This window comes from Mustela nivalis (genome assembly GCF_964662115.1).
Source record: "Mustela nivalis genome assembly, contig: HAP1_SCAFFOLD_701, whole genome shotgun sequence".
NCBI lineage: Eukaryota > Metazoa > Chordata > Mammalia > Carnivora > Mustelidae > Mustela > Mustela nivalis.
Window position 1 is genome coordinate 162,829 of NW_028135962.1, and position 13,084 is coordinate 175,912.

The 13,084-nt window shown below is 51.9% G+C and overlaps 1 long non-coding RNA gene across 1 annotated transcript in view; it reads left to right on the forward strand.

Annotated features, from left to right (window-relative positions):
* LOC309857432 overlaps positions 1 to 13,084 on the forward strand; it is a 296,182-nt gene that overhangs the window by 59,829 nt on the left and 223,269 nt on the right. The window contains exon 3 of the long non-coding RNA XR_014307711.1: positions 6,439 to 7,019. This is a non-coding gene — a long non-coding RNA (uncharacterized lncRNA). The remainder of the gene's footprint in view (positions 1 to 6,438; positions 7,020 to 13,084) is intronic.

Sequence of the window (13,084 nt, forward strand, 5' to 3'; positions counted from 1 at the left end):
TCCGTTTCCTTTCTCTAGACCCAGAAGGACCACAGGCCTGTGAGGGTTGAGCCTGAACGCGTCTTCCCTGGAGAGGGAAATGTTCAGCGCGAAGACGCCCAGCATGTCCAGCAGCCCTTTCTGAAGAGCCGGGCCCCAGAGAGGCGCGTGCCATGTTTCCTCCCATGACTCCCTGCAGTCGCCCTACGAGGTTCATCCTCTTAGCACCTCCACTTTTCCGGACAGGAGAGGGAAAGTCAGAGAGGTGCAGTGACATTCCCAAGTCCTACAACTAGTAGACGGAAGGCTCCCCCTTGTGCTGGCTATGAGGTGGGCACTCACCGAGGGAACTGGTGATCCCGGACCTGCCGGGCTGACGGGAACATCTGATAGATGGAGAACATGGTGGTGACGATTGAGAGGCTTCTATCCGGGAAGGATAGCAGCAGGGAATGTCTCCATCTCTGCACTGTGCCTTGTTTGAGCTCCAGCATCGTGCAGGCCTCGTCCGGGGACAGGGATGATGCCTTTTCCAGCAGGCAGACAAGGGGGCGGGGTGGGGAGCAACATAGTCAGCTTCAACGCCGTGAAGCCCCAGGAAGAGCAGGGTCTGGAGCTCAGACTGCATCCTCCCATCCCTTTGGGAACTTGGGCAAGACGACGAGGGACTTGTGTGCCCACCCAGAAAAAAGGTTCTTGGCTGAAAACCTAAAACCAACCTCCAAAGGACCCATCTAGGCTTAAATGTACTGGTGACTTCAACATGTGTGGTTCGCTGGACAGCAATAGCCTGTCTGTCTCTTCCTAGCCCGTATGAAGATCTGTATGTGTATGCCATGGAGTCATGAGGAAGGAGCCCTACTGTTGAGAGGAGAAAAGAGAGGTTGAGCATCTCCAAGCCTGCTCAAGGTCATCCGCGTTGGGTCTGAGATCTGTCCAAAGCATGGGCTACATGGCATTTCGCCTATGCTGATGCGGTTTGGCCTGTTGCTGTCAGGGGCAGAAAGGTTCAGGGGGAAACCACCTTCCTTGGCAGGCCCCAGGGCAGCCAGTTGTGTCTAGTCTGGGCTGTGGGCTGGCCCCGGTCATCTCTGGGTCCTGAGACTGGCCATGAACCTGGGCCCGTTCTCACCCCAGACCAGGACTGGATGTTGTTGGTGGCCTGAGGTCCCTGCTGCTTGTCAAGGGAGATGGAGTAGCTGAAGCCTTGCAGCAGCTCATGCCAGAGCCAGCTACCTGGGCCAGGAGGCATCGGAGGCCTTCCACCCAATCTTTGGGTCTACGGTCTGGCAGATGGAGTGACCCAAATCATCTGTGAGGACCCTTGAGGTGCCCTTTCCTTGCAGCATTGCTGGAATGGCAAGCAGTTTGAGTCACGTCAAGTTCCAGCAGCAATGCTAGACCGAGTCACTGTAGCAGACCACGTCCTTTAGAAAGGGGGACTGTGAGGACCTAGAGGGAAAGAGCCTGTGAGCTGGTGGACCTCCTAGGATTCGATGTGTTCTGAGAGTTGATACATTCCAGAAAGACCTGTAGAATGGCTTGATCCCACCGGCCCTTTTGTAGGTTCAATCACCCTATCTGGTATGAGGATTTAGAAGGGCGTGGGCCAGTTCTCCAGAACCCAGCTGGGTTCTCCACTTGTTAGCTGGCATGAGTAGGGAAAATCGTAAAACCCGTGGGAAAAGGCCAAGATACTCATGGCTTTGTGAAAAGCAACACAAGGCCAGAGGAAAGAAATCAAAACAACTTCCCCCCATGCCACGGAAAGCATTCACTCTATTCTCTACCAGTCCCACGTAGGTGAAGAGTGTCTTCCTCCCTTACTTACCCATAGGTGTGGCATATGTGCGGAGGTGTGGGTTACTCTGGGGTGGGGCCGGTGGAATAGTCAAGTGGAAACACTCTGGGAAGGCCCCAGGTTTGTCCCCATCGTTGCATGGGGGCCCTGGGTGTGGAGGAGCTTCTTCCTATTCTCACCTCAGAGCAGCACTGATCCTGGGTGGCCTGGGACACCTGACCCTTGTCCAGCGAGTTGGAGTCATTGAAGTCCCCAGCCAGCTCATTCACAGTCTCTGGGGTGCAGCTCTGAAAAGGCAGTGCCCCATAGACACAGGGCCAAGAGCCATTAGCAGCCTCCCGGAACATTGCCACCAGGGGACACCCCCACTAGACATCGTGTTCTCCAGTTCAGGCTAAGAGGGATGGCTGAAAAGACATTGAGCAAGGACGTAGCCAGAGGACACTCTAAGGCTCATGACTACCATGAGCCTTATCATTGTGTCACCCTCCCCTTTTCATCCAGCCTGCTATGACCTGGGGTATGAACATGACAGATGGGTCCAGCCTCCAACACCAGGCAGCTTGCTTCTGCCCAGGAAGGGCATATCCCTCATCCCCTGTCCCCACTTCTACAAACACACACACACACACACACACACACACACACACACACAAACAGGGAGAGAGAGAGAGAGAGAGAGAGATGCGCTCCCACACAGTAAGGGACAGTGGTGTGTGCCCGCTGAGGTGGGACCACAGTTGTTGCCCACTCTCCAGTGGGCTGCCCCGAGCTGCCTTGTGTTACCTGTTGGTGTCTCCGGCCCCATGACCAGAAGCTTCGGAAAAGAGGGCTGAAGCACTGTCTGCAACTGCAGTCATGTCTCTGGCTCTGGGCTCCTGTGGGCCCAGCACCCCTGGAAGTAGGAAGACAACAACTGAACATGGTGTTCTGTCGAAGGTCTCCACTCAAGTGTGCTGGAGAGCAGGTTGCCCTTTGAAAGTGGGTGCCTGGTTGCCAGAGTTCTAAGTTCAGTTGGGGCCTATCATGAAGAATATGAGGTCACGCTTTCAGGATTCTAATACCTGGGGCCCTTCCTAAAGTCACCCCCTCTCTGCAGCCCCTTCACTTGGCTCTTGACCTCTCTTCCCCGGGACTGTACACAATGAGCCAAAAGTGCCAGAGGCACCATGCTCTGGAATTGGCACTCAGGTCCTCCCTTTCAGGAGACAGAGCTGAAGTCAGACGTTTGTTCTCTGTCCTTTCCCACTCCTGTGTCCTCAGTCATTGTGTGTCTCCCCTAGTGCCCACATTCCCAACCTGCATAGTGGGGACCAGGGAGAATCTAGTTCCTTGGGACATCTTAGGGTGTATGTAGACCGTATTTGTGGTATGTGTGCGACGGTGTCACGGGAAATCAGAGGCACACATAGAAGGCCAGATGAATTGCAGGAAGGGGTGGGACGTGGCCTGGAGGAACGCTGCGAGGAGGCCTGGGTCCCGGTTTTGTGTCGTTTTGGAACCGTCCCTTTCCCTCTTGGCGTCATTATAATGGGGCACCATGATGGGGTGGAAATGCACGAAGATGCAGACTTTGTCATCCTCGGTAGTGAAACGGTTCAGTTGTTTCCCACATAGCTTTAGAAGGAGACCTCTTTCCCTCGTTCTGGTATATGAGGGGAGCAGCCTTCACAGTGGCTCCCAGGGATCCTGACCTGTGGTGGAGGCATCACTCTGCAAGCTCTGGGTGGTTAGCGAGTGGCTTCTGAGCCACGCGATGTACTTACTCAACGTGATGAAATAGCATGCCTCGTGTTTCTCTAGATGTCAGGCAAGGAGTTTCGCACTTCCTAGTTTCTTTGCTCATGGTCCACTTCTCCCTTGTTCCCCTTTTCTTCTCGGAATCTGAAGCGAAAAACATGCCCAGATGGTTGGCGCTGCCATCTATCGAGGCTCACAGTGCCAGGATCGGAGGCAGTGGCAAGGCCAACATGCGCCCAGAAACTCAGATTCTGAGTTGAATGGCTCCCCGAATGATGGGTGCTAAGTTGGGGAAAATCCTCTGCTAGTCCAGCCTCAGTTACAACCACGGGCTCACAAGTATGGTGATGTGGAGGAAGCATGCGGAATTGTGCCTCCATTCCTCTTCTGCAACAACTGTGGGGCATTCAGTCCATGCATTTGAAGATGCAGGGTATTGGGGCAATGCCGTTGCAGAGGGACAAGAGATCGCTACCTGTCTCCCAGGCCTGAGGCCCTGTCCCTGCCTTCCTCACCACCCTCTGCTCTGCTCCCAGTTGCTCTCCAGCCACACTGGATGCCTCTTTCATGTCCTCTGGCCAACCCAGCTTCTGGTAGTGAGGCTCTAAGGCAGAGGTGCCTTCCCTCTTCATGACACAGGGCAGCCAGACTTGTGTGGGACTAGCTCCCTTGTTTTTATTCTGTCCTCAGCGCTGTCCCCCTCAGTGAGGCCTTTCGGGCCTTTCTCTCCAATGACTCTGCAGCCCTCTTTCAGAGTATTCTTCGTTTGTCTCACGGAACGCTTGCTCTTTTCTTTCGCATGGCACTGTTTGGTGCGTTGGTCCATCTCTAGACTGTGGGACCCTCCATACTGTGTTGCACAGTGACTTGTGCCAGTGTGCATTCCCATGGATGGTGTCCAAGGGTTCCCTGTTCTCCCTGTCCTCACCGGCATTTGTTAGCTCCTATGCTCCCAACCAACAATCTACCGTAGGATCCCAGAGTTCCACGCCTGGGAACATACTCCTAGACAGCCAAGGAATATGGCCAAGAACTCCCTGCGCCCACCCCCATGGTCAGGAATCCTTGTGAACACCGCTTATTCTGGTCATCCTTTTAGGGCCTAGGAACATGAAGTCATTGTGTTGTGTAGCTGAGACGTGCACAGTGCTCGATGTCAGTTCTTTCAATCCAACTGGGGCCGAAAATATTTTACTATTCATAATGAGCCTCGGGAAAGTTGACTTGGTAAAGGAATGACACGTAAGCAAAACTGGAAACAGCAGAAGCTAAAGTCAGTAGATGACGACAGGCATAGGAACACCCAAGCCCTTGCATCAACAATGGGTTCTGAGTGGGGGGAAAAAATCAGGGAAGGAAAAATCAAGCAGACGAAGGAGAATGTTCAGTTTGGGTTCTGTTTGAAAACATGATCAAGGAATAACAGGTCTCAAGAAATTAACTCTGAAAAATACCTTCTCACATAAAGTTGTCCCGGGTGGGGCAATTCTGTCTTTCAACCTCGAAGTAGGCACAGAAGGACATTTTGTTGGCTCCATGTTGTCTCAAGGAAAATGGCAGAAGTCGAATGGCTGAGAGAGGACCTACCTGGAAAGGGTATAAAGGGCCAGATGAAATGGTCCTGTGTTCATTTCTCCATCTTTGCAGCTTTTCAGTGCAATTTATTTTTAGGTCGTGAAGTCCATGAAGTTCACGGAGTACATTCTAAATGTCTTAAAAAGCATTAATGTCTTTGTCCCAAGCTCCCTGGAACCCACCTTCCCATCTCCTTGGCATCTTGTCCATCTAAAGCTCTTTAGCATGCGTCAGACTCTTCCCGCGAGCGCCTCCTTCCAGCCCTTGGCAAACACCATTCTACTTTCTGTCCTTCGGAGTCCACTCTAGGTAGGTCCTAAGAGTGGAGTCCAAGTTGGTTATCTTCATGCATACTCCTCTCACTTAGCACACCCTCCTCAACGTTCGCCCACGGGGTGGCGCATGTCAATGTTTTTGTCCTCTTTAGCGAATGAATACTATCCCAACGTCTGTATATACAACATCTGTTCCTCCCTGGACAGATACTTGGATTGCGTTCATGGGTTAGCTTTTAGGAACCATGCTGCCATGAGAAGGTGTGCTCAGATAAGTCTCCAGGACCATACTATCCTGTTCATGAATGTGGGTACCTAGCACAGAAGGGCAAGTACTAAAACACATGGTAGTGCGAAAGTTGATTTTTTAAAAACGGTTTATTTATTCATTTGTCAGCGTGAGAAAGAGGCATGCAGAAGCAGGAGAAGTGGCAGGCAGAGCAGGCAGGGGAGAAGCAGGCTCCCGGCTGAGCAAGAAGCCCGATGTGGGACTCCATCCCAGGATCCTGAGACCTCAACAGACTGAGCCACCCAGGTGTCCCACTCAAGTTGATTTTTGTGAAGAGCTGTCATACTGATTTCACAAGCATGCCCTTAAACATTCCTACCACACCCAATCAGCAAGGTTCCTAATTCTCTTTATCTTTGCCATGGCTTGGTCTTTTCCTTTCTCCCGAGTGTTTTGTTTTGTTTTGTTTTGCTTTGTTGTGTTTTGTTTTGTTTTTCTTTTTCCATGGGGAGCCAACCTCATGGATTCATAAAGGTATCTCATTGCTTGCAATTTCCTTCCTTGCGTATAGCTTTGAGGTTATGTCTCTTGCCCATGTGTACATTCACACATCACATTTGACTTGTTTTTCTCTTGTTGTTGATGTTGTTGAGTTCCTGGGATCTCTAGATATTGTGGATATTGAGAACCTGCCAGATCCATGGTTTGCAAACATGCTTTCCCGACTTCTGGACTGTGCTTTCCCTTGGTTGATAACGTCATTCAAGTCACAAAGATTTTAAGTATCCTGAATGTCCAGGGTGTGAGTTTCCTTTTCTTTTCCATCCTGTGCCTTGCAGGTCGTATCCATGAAATCATTGCACAATCCTGTTTTGTGAAGGTGAGGAAGATGGATGCTGCGGCGCTCGGAATTCAGAGAGGAAACAGGATCGCTGGTGGAGGCAGGCAGCAGCAGGAACTGGAGACGCACAGGCCTAATGCTGGGGTCCTGACCAGATGCGATGGCGCGATGATAGGAATAGGTACCTTGGGCGAGCAGGAGCCGTGTACTGGAAATGGTACCCTGCCCATTTGGGGCACCACTGTGTGTGGTGATGGCAGCAGTGAGACATAGGACTGGACATGTCCCCAAGCTCAGCCCTTCTTCAAAGGGAGCCTTTTATTGCCACCTGCTCCAGTCCTGTTTGAAGGGTTTCTTAATCCGACGAGGGACATAGATTTATTCCACGACAAAGGGTGATGATAGTGGTGTGGTGACACCTGTCTCCGAGGAACTTCTCATCCCTCTATCATGAGCCACTGTGACAGGTGAGCCACTGTCTGGAGTCAGCCGCCAAGAAGGGGTTCGAATGCCTCAAGGACACTGGGAACAACCTCCAAGAGGGACCAGTCTGTCATTGCCATGCTGAGCTGAATTCAGGTAAGACCTTTGTACCCTTGTTGTGTGTTCCCAGTTCATGGTCACGTAGTTCTGCAGGTTCTTCTATGGGAGAGAGGGCAGGGCCGTGTCTGAAGGGGAGCTGGAGAGCTCTGGCACGTCCACGACTGAGATGGAGACTTTGCCCCTAGTCATCCCTCAAGTGAACAAAGGGATGGATGTCATGCAGCATCCACCTTCCAGCCAGTACTATTCATGCCACCTTTCTGGAAAACTTGTAGTGAGGCCCTTGGAAAGGTTGGGGGGGGGGCGCACCTGTAGTCACTCCTGTGGCACATAGGGATATTACCTGCTTGGGGTGAGTCACCTTGAAGAAAAAAAGGGTTTGCCCCCTGTCAAGAGTGCTCCGAAATGACTAGAAGGGCATGAGGACTGCAACTGGTGAAAGCCTGTTTGAAAAACTTCTTTAGGGCTGAAAGGGGTAGAATGTCCTGAGCATTGCCTTTTCGTGAATAGGCTATGTCATTTCCTTGCTTGAGGGAAGAAAAGAAATCATCCCGTATTTTCCACATTGAAAATCAAGGAAACACAGAACCTTGGATTGTATTTTGTTGTTGTTGTGGAAAGTCAGTAAGCCACCGTACAGTTCCTCATCAGCTTCCGAGGTAGTGCCCAGCTGTTCATCAGTTGCGTTTCACCCCCAGTGCTCATCCCATCGCATGCCCTCCTTTATGCTCCTGCCCGAATTGTCCCATACCCGCACCCACCTCCCCTCCAGCAACCCTCTGCTTGTTTCTTTGCTTTTTTTTTTTTAATTTAATTTTTCTTTATTTTCAGGATAACAGTATTCATTATTTTTGCACCACCCCCAGTGCTCCGTGCAATCCGTGCCCTCTATAATACCCACCACCTGGTACCCCGACCTCCCACGCCCCCGCCCCTTCAAAACCCTCAGATTGTTTTCCAGAGTCTATAGTCTCTCAAGGTTCACCTCCCCTTCCAGTTTTCCCTAACTCCCTTCTCCTCTCTAACTCCCCATGTGCTCCCTGCTATTTGTTAGGCTCCTCTGCTTGTTTCTTAGAGAAGAGCCTCGCATCGTTTTTCTCCCTCTCTGGTGGCTTCCCATTCAGTTTTCCCTCCCTTCCCCTGTGATTATCAAATGGCTTCATGCATAGGTGGAACTTAAGACCCAGGGCAGGGGATCCCAGTGGGCTTTCTTTCAGTGAGGTTATTGTGTACCTTTCCATGTTTGGCCGCATTTCGCTTTTCCTGGGAACTGACCCATTCCAGTGATATGTGTCCATTGTGTGTGGGGGGACGGGGGTTCTTCATTCTTGCTCAGGGAGTTGGGATCCTGATGCTGGTGTCAGGAGAACCTCCTCTGTGTTCCTGTTCCACTGGTGCCCTTTGGGGCCTCCCTTTCCTTCTCTGGAAGACGATGAGAGATCCAGTTGTGCAATGTTTTCCAGAAGGCCCTTTAGCTCAGTCTTCCAGGGGCTAGAAATAGCCAGCTTTGGTTTAGTCCACCAAACACGGGGTAGCAATATTCCCTTCAACTACTCCATGAGGACACACAACCAAGGAGAATGGAAATACCAGAGGAGCGTAGCTCCAAGGGGACGTCGGTGAAATGCTTTTACGACAGCCAATATCATAGGAAGGTGTGTGTTTTCTGTGATCACAGAGGTGGGCACTGGCCTTTCCATATCAACAGATGTCACTTTTGTCTTTGGGCTCTTTCACTGATCTTTAAGGTGCATTCACGTACAGCCTGAGGAGACCTGATTGGGAAACTCTCAGAGCGTAATCTCATTTTGGTCTCCTAATACCCACCTTTCAAAGACAATTTTGAAAATACAGTCTAATGGACGTACAGTATTTTCGTCGTTTCAGTTGAAGAGTAGGGATTCAGGAATTCTGTATGTGACTCGGTGCTCAGCACAGTAAGTGTCTTCTTAATCCCCACCCCCTCTTCCACCCATCCGCCCACCTGGTTCCCAACAGTATGTTCCCTATATTTGAGCCGGTGTTTTTGATTGCCTCTGTTTCCTGATTCCCTTTATTCTTTTCTGTTTCTGAAAAGTCACACATGAATCAAAGCCCATGTTAACAAAACACCCACGGTTCGGTCCACAGTGGCTCCCAGGGTTCCCCATCCCTGCTCTGTACCTGCCTGTCTCTCCTCTGAGCGGTTGCTGAAAGGTTTCTGACCAAGGGAACATAGGGCAAGAGATGGTCTTTGACAGCTTCAAGCTTTCATGACCAAACCCGTTGTCACTTCCCTGGGACTCTCTTGTGTTCCATCGCTTTCTGCCCAGTATCCCGGAACTTCGCAAGCCAGCACTGGTGTTTCGAATGGCCTTGCACAGAGGCCACAGTGGAAGCAGCGTAGGAGTGCCCAGGCTACTAGGGAGAAAGGGACTCAAGCTCAGGATTTCGCTTCCACTGAACAAACTGTCTTTCCTGCCATCCTGCCTCCCTATACTCTGGAGGAGAAGAGGAGGAGAGGCCTGTGGGGGTGGACCAAGCCCTGCCTGGCTGTTGATCTTCCTGACAATCAAACACCTCTTTGTGGCTGCCAGACGGTTGCGCATCGATCTCTTCCTGGTGGTGAAAGAGAGGACGTTTTGTCCACTGGTCTGCTGGCAAGTTGTCTCTCCGTGTGCTCCGGGGACAGGTGGCCGGGGCATTAGCTGCGAGCATGCTGGAAGTGCAGAGTGTCAGGTCCCTCCCAGGGGTACTCAGTCGGAATCTGCCCTTTGCCGAGAAACCCTGGGCATCAGAGCCTGAGAGGGTCGTCCCCCCAAAAGCACTGTGGAATGTTCCACAGAGGGAGCGCTAATGGGCCACCTTGATCCACCAGTGGGGAAGGGGTGGTTGTTTCCTGGGCCCTTTGGGCCATTTCTCTCTGCCGAGAACCCCCTGAAGGGTTGATTCCCCAGTGGCCCTGGTGGGGATGGTCCTGGGAGAAAGGAAAGAACACCCCCCAGGCTGGGACTTAGAGTCGAGATGGAAGCTAAGCCTGCACCCAACAGCAGGAGCTCCAACTCGCCCAGGCTGAGCGACTGCTCAGGAGCTCTGTGTTGTGCTTTGGCTAGGTCCTTATGTGTCAGCTGATGGTATTGGGGATTTTTCTTGTGGTGCTGGATCCTGTCTTCTTAGATTCCCTGGCGCTGTATCTGCAAGGTTGGGGACCCTTGGCGTGTCCTTTTGCTTCCATGTAATTTTGGACATCCTCTTTGGATTCCGGGTTGACCCAGTGCTGGTTGGGTAGCATGTAATTGAACTTCCATGGATTCGTGGTCTCTCCAGGGTTGCTCTTAGGGTTCATTTGGCGTTCCGTAGCATCGTGCTGAGAAAAGATGCGTGGGATGATATCCATCTTTTGGAGTTTGTTGAGACTTGGGTTGTGCCCTAACGTGTGATCTACTCTGGAGAATGTTCCATGTGCACTGGAAATCCAGCACTGCGGATGCTGCGGTTTCAGGGTGGAAGGTTCTGCATCTACGTGTTGAAACGGGTGCATCCCTCAAAGCCATAGATTCCCTGTTGATTGTCAGTTTGGATCCTGTGTCCATTAGCAGATGTGGGGTGTTAGAGTCCCCCACTGCATGGTACGGCTGTCAAAGGTGACTTTATGTTTGTTATGCACTGTTGGATGCCTTTGGGTGCTCCCATGGTGCGTGTCTACATATTTCGAGATGTTCTCTCCTATTACATGGCCTCCCTTGCGAGGAAGTAGTGTCCTTCTCTGTGGCTTCGTACCTCCCCCCTTTGGTTCAGAGTCTGTTGTGTCTGGAGAGAAGGATTCCTACCCTTGCTTCGTTTCGCATCCATTTGCATGATAGACGCTTCTCCCCTGCTCACATTCCATGTGTGTGTTGGTCTACCGCGTCAGGCGAGTTCCCCATTTCAGACAAGTGAGTGGAACATGGGTGTGTCACCTGGTGGATGATGGAGACCAGGGACTTCAGAACCACCTGGACCTGACAGTGCCCTTGGCCAGCCAGGAGAGTGTGGGGTTTCTCTGGTCAAGGATCTGAACCTTTATCCTGGCAAGGGAGAACCAATCTCTGCTCCATCAGGCCCCAGCCAGGGAGCAGTGGCTACCATGGACCTGACCAAGAGGGTCAGGGGCCTGAAGGGCCCCACGGCCTTGCCAAGAACTGCGTAAGGAAATGCAGGATGGCTGGACATCCTAGCTCCTAGGTCAGCATAGACGTGAATAGAGCCAGAGACACCTCCCAGTTTCTTTCGTTTTTCTCCAGCCTCACCCAAAAGAAGCAGGGAAAAGGAATCCAGAGATCCTGGATAAGGATCCCAGGGGGATTCCAGTCTTGGTAAAGGGTGAACCTGGAGAGCCTCTAGGGAAACTGAGGACGGGACGTCCTGCCTGCCCTTCTTCCATTTACAAAATATCTTCCTCAGATTTTGGAGCTTCCACAGGCAGGGTTGAATCTCTTTGCATGTGTTTTCCCTACATCGTGCTGATGCAATTCAGGAGACTGAACTCGACAACCGTCAGTCCCAAATACTGGGTCCAAACCCGCACAAACACACGCACACGTAGCATATCCCCAAGGAAGCAAGACATCGTCCTCCTTGCTTTAGAGGGTAGAGTAGCAGCCCCTCTCCTGGGCAGCACATAGTTCTGGGGAGGGGAAGGAACTCTCCAGGACTCGCCTGGTCAGGGTTTGTTGCCTTCCTGGGGAAGGACCTGCAACGTCTCCATCTCAGGGGTCCTGAGGGCTGTGTCTGCTGTTTGCCCAGATGCCTGACACAGAAATGAACCTGTCCTCTGAGGAAACGGCATTGGGAGGTGCCACCAGTAATGAGTAGTGCCACCAGAAGTGAGGAGGGCTGGCTCCTCTCCTTTCTGCCCCATTGAATAGCTGCTGACTCTGTAAGATTTCTGGGTTCAGGAATGAAGAAGAGAGTCTGTACACGTTGTACATTACCGTAGGAAATAAAAGAACCAAACGCACACGTGGGCAGGTAGAGGAGAAAATAAAAACCTTTATTATTATTATTATTATTATTATTATTATTACTACTACTACTACTATTATTATTTGGGTAAGAAAACTTTAATCCCAAGGGTTCTCATTCCTTTTTGTTGTTGTGGTGGTGGTGGTTGTGGTTAAATAACAACCCTTTAATTATATTCAATATTGCCCCTTCCAGAACAAGTAATTCTGTAGGGGAGAGGAAGGGGTGTTGAGCAGCGGATGGGGCTCGTGCACCACAAGTAGCCCAGGGGCCGAGGGGCAATCCTTGGCTCAGCCAGTGTGCACGGGTTCAGGTCTGATGGTGGCTGTAGCCAGTGGTCCTGGTGCTTGTGTTCTGCTGGCCAGCTAGGACCGCGGCTCCAGCTGGCATGACAGGTTGTAGCTAAGGACAGAGGGACACCTGTGAGTTGAGCAGCAGCTGGCATTCAGGAGTCCCTCCCAGGGTTTTCCCACAGCTGGTGTCTGGCTGCCCAGGGAGCCCTAGAAGGAGGATCCCAGGCGGGGCCAGCAGAAAGAGTCCACCCCGACGTCGCCTGACCCAGCTCCTGAGTGGGCCTCACCTGTCCTCCTCGCTGAGCCGCTCCACAGCCCAGAACCAGGCCGTGAATGGATGCTGGGGCTCTAGGCAGTAATTCTCTGCCGCCGCCTGGAGCAGCATGATGTCCGTGAGGACTCGGTATTCCTGGGCCGGGACAGAGGCACAGGATGCACCCTGAGCCTGGGTGGGGAAGCTACAGGGCCAGGTGAGGGCCGAGCAGCGGGACAGGGGTCGGGTCCTGGGTCTTGGCACACATGACCACCCTCCTGCATGCAACTTCGTCTGGTCCCAAACTGTTCTCAGAGGCTAGTAGAATTAGCCCCTCCTCCATCAAGGGAAGTTCTCCTTGATGCCCTTCTGGATCCCTACTGACTGACTCGATGGGTCTTGCACTTCATTCTTAGCAACCTGTCCCAGGAAATGGGAGATGGAGGGGAGTGGATGGAGCCAAGCAATGTTCTTCCCAGGGGCGTCTCTGATAGGGTCTGCCTGCCCTTCCCTACAGCCAGGGCTACGTATGCTCACCTTATTCTTTTTGCGGTGGTTGATCTCATTGCCCT